The 3,600-nt window shown below is 56.4% G+C and overlaps 2 non-coding genes across 2 annotated transcripts; one reads left to right on the top strand and one right to left on the bottom strand.

Annotated features, from left to right (window-relative positions):
* Positions 1-1,387: 1,387 nt before the first annotated feature.
* TRNAF-GAA (transfer RNA phenylalanine (anticodon GAA)) lies at positions 1,388-1,460 on the top strand. Its single transcript has one exon. It is a non-coding gene; the product is annotated as a tRNA-Phe (tRNA).
* A 1,023-nt stretch (positions 1,461-2,483) lies between these two features.
* Positions 2,484-2,565, bottom strand: TRNAS-AGA (transfer RNA serine (anticodon AGA)). The gene has a single exon. It is a non-coding gene; the product is annotated as a tRNA-Ser (tRNA).
* Between the last annotated feature and the right edge of the window lie 1,035 nt (positions 2,566-3,600).

Below are 3,600 nucleotides of genomic sequence, written 5' to 3'. Positions count from 1 at the left end.
ACACTGAATGTTGCTCAGCGCTGGGGTGAGACAGGGAAGGACAAAAGGGTCTAACGGCGCCTGCAGCCTTTTAGAATGGCCCCCGGCCCCACCCCCATGTCCCAGCTCTTCCTTCTGCCTCTGCTGGGTACTACCTGGACTCAGGCCTCCCTGGTGCCAGCCTAAGGGCTCTGGGGAGACATGGCCGCTGTGGGGCTGGGCTGCTGCACAGTTTAGAGCAGGGCTGGGCAATGACTTTTGATGGGGAAGCGCTCCCAGGGCTGCACTTTTCCATGCTATTAATGGAGGAAGTGAGGGTCTGGGATGCAGGTTGGTGCAGACAAGAGCTTGGGGCAGAGGACTGGGCTGCATGAATGGTTGCAGGGGGTTGGGTTGTGACCTGGGGCAGGAGGTTGGGGTGCAGGATCTGGGAGGGGTGTGGGTTCAAGAGAAGGGCAGAGGGTTTGGTTTATGTGGGGTACCAGTGGGCTGAGGGAAGGGAGGGGCTGGGGTGCCAGAGACAGGCTCTGGGTGGGAGACTCACCTGGCTCACTCCCGGCCAGCAGCCCAGCACATTTCTCAGGCAGCCTGCCCTGCCCCCACACAGGCGGCAGGGGCCATGTGGGTCGGTGAATAGGAGCCTGAGTGGAGGGGGGATGGTGCTTCCCATAGCCAGAAACCAGCCAATGGGATTGTGCAGGGAGCAGGGACACTAATTTCCCAGCAGCCCCTTTTCTCAGCAAACACATCAGCTCCTTGTGGTCTAGTGTTTAGGATTCAACACTTTCACTGCTGTGGCCTGGGTTCAATTCCCAGTCACGGAAACCACCCTCATCTCTACTCATGAAATCTTCCTGGTCTTTGCACTCTTACATCACAGGGAGGGCCAGTGGGCTGAGGGAAGGGAGGGGCTGGGGTGCCAGAGGCAGGCTCTGAGTGGGAGACACTCCCAGCAGCCAAGCACATTTCTCAGGCAGCCACTTCCCTGCACAGGGGGTACAGGTCACACGTCTGGGTGAATAAGAGCTTGTGGGGACTGGCCAGGGCTTCAAGCAGGCAGTTCCCATTGGCCACAAACAAGCCTGGAGCAGGGCCCAGGCATGAAGCCTTTTCCTCTACAGCTGAGAGACACAAAGGGCCCAGCAGCCCCTTCTCTCAGCTGTGCGTGGGGGCAGGGCGAGCAGGGAATCTGCCTGAGGCTTCTTGCTGCCATGTTGGGTGGCTTCATGGGCTGGATCCAGCCCGCTGGCCTGTATTGCCCAGGCCTGGCTTAGAGGGAACCTTGGCTCTGGGTTGTGGGGGAGGGGCGCTGTGGAAAGGCCAGTCTGGCCTTCCTGGGCAGGGCATGACGACATGCGGCCAAACATCCTGGACAGAGAATTACAGGCCAGACAGGCCTTTTACCACAGCCAAAGTAACTCAATTGGGAGAGCGTTTGACTGAAGATCTAAAGGTCCCTGGTTCAATCCCAGGCTTTAGCATGTGTTAGTAGGGGCTAATAATTTCAAGTTAATGGGTTTGTTTAGAGCTGCCCTCACAAACTGCCTGGTAGAATGAAAGCTGAGCTACAGCCTGGGGCTCTATTCTTCCAGGGGGCAGGTACAAGGGCTGCACTTGCAGGAAATCAGGTGACACCACAAGAAACACTCTGTGTGGGCCTGGCTGGAATGTGGCATCACATGAGCATGTTGTTAGCACCAATGTGCCCTCCTGGGGGCTGAGGAGCACTAGAGCTGTTGGGCAGCTCTGCTCTCCCAGCCTGGGGCTGTCTGTCTGGGCCATACACACACTGGTCCGTACCTCTCTTTCTAGGACAGGGCTCCTGCTGTTCCTTGGTTTACTCAGCCTGGGAGTTGGGCTTATCCCAAGCAGCAGGAGCTGTGTTTACCTGGGTTTACCTGGGGAGACACAAATCAGACCAGAACCTCCCTGTCCCCCATTTCTGCTTGGCTTTGAACTAGGAGCCTTTTGGACATTAAGCAAACATGATAATCACTACCCCACAGAAAAATGCTTAAGTTAGTTTTTGTCTGTACATAAACTTGGACAAATATTCTGTTACTAATTCTTTGGCCAAGGCAGAGAAAGAGCAGAGAACAAGACCCCCCCCCCCCAATACTTCTCTAGACCCTTTGCTCCCAACACAGGGCGGGGGGGGGGGGCTGTGTGCCTCGGGAGGAGTGACCCACATCATATCCCCAACATTTCTGCCCTTCATGGATGGACCTTTGGGGGCAGGCCCAGATGTTTCATCCTCTCACTCAACTCCTATCACACTCTAGAGCAGGGCAGCCCCCGGGGTAGGACTGAGCCATGGGGTGCTGAGCAAGGGGCAGAGGCTGCAGGAGCTGAGAGTTTCCCTAGAGCTCAGGAACCCATAATGAGGCACATGGCCCCTGTCTCTCTTGGAAGGCGCAGAAAGGGATTGACTGGGGACAGGGAGAGTGGCTCAGGGGTTGTGCAGCTTGTTGCCCTGGGTAGGAGTGTGGCCAAAACGCAGGCCTCGCTGTGAGCAGGATTTGAACCTGCACAGGGAAACCCTATTGGATTTCTAGTCCAACGCCTTAACCACTCGGCCACCACAGCTGTGAGCTTAGCAATGCCCCCAAGGCCAGAGAAACTGGTAACTAATCCCAGTGCCTAGGCCTCACCTCACCTGCCCCACAGAATTCACACAGCAAACCTGGCTCCCAGAACACAGGGGGAGCCTGGGGGCTCCTTGCTGGGCCATGGGGTGAAGCATCAAACCAGCCTCCTCCTGTGGGCCTGTGAGTGTTGCTGTCCCTGCTGTACAGACAGGGCCATAGAGCCAGGGAGATATTCACTGAATGGGCCAAGGGCACCCAGTGAGTTAGAGCCTAGCTCTGCCCCCCAGCTCCCTGCCCCACCCACCGACGTGCTGACTCCCTCGCTGCCAGGGGGCTGTTTGCATTGGCCTCTTTTGCTGTCTTTTCTGCTGTGAGACACTGGGACAGTTGGCCAGGGCGTCCCGCAGTTGCCATCTCCCTCTGTGCAGGTGCTGGGCAGAGCCCCGACTAGCAAACGCTGACACTGCTGTTAGGTCCAGACCAGAGGGGAGTGTTTAAGGGTTATTTCGGAAGAAGGGTTTTCTCCCAAAATAACTGCATCTAAACGTTGTTTTTTATTTCATAATAAAGTATTTCGAAATAGCGCCCAGATACGATTATGCAAATATAGCGCGGGATATTTAAATCCTGGTTCCATTTAGAATTTCGAATGTCTCCATTTGCATCCCTCTCTGGAAAGAGGATGCAAGTGTTGACATGTCCTGTGTGTTGCAACCTCCCAGCACTCACCTGATGTTCCCTCCCCGCTGCCTGAAGACGTTTGGGAGTCCTCCTGCGTCTCCTGGAGTGGCAGCCCATCAGCGTTGTCATCCTGAAGCTGCAGCTGCTGCTGCCCAGGTATCTCCATCCCAGACTCCACAACTCTCCCTGGAGACAGGGGCTCCCACACTGGATTCGGTCCAGTTCCTCACAGTATGCACAGCGCTGCGGTGCTTCCCCAGAGCGGGACCTGCCCTCACAGGCCCTCACATACCCCTCCTGCAATTCATTGACCTTGGCTCTGACTTGGTCTAGGATGCAGGAGGGGGGAGGT

Source organism: Pelodiscus sinensis, unplaced genomic scaffold, assembly GCF_049634645.1.
Source record: "Pelodiscus sinensis isolate JC-2024 unplaced genomic scaffold, ASM4963464v1 ctg35, whole genome shotgun sequence".
NCBI classification, from domain to species: Eukaryota; Metazoa; Chordata; order Testudines; family Trionychidae; genus Pelodiscus; species Pelodiscus sinensis.
Note: the sequence above shows the minus strand (reverse complement) of the source record. Positions and strands in the feature narration are given on the sequence as shown.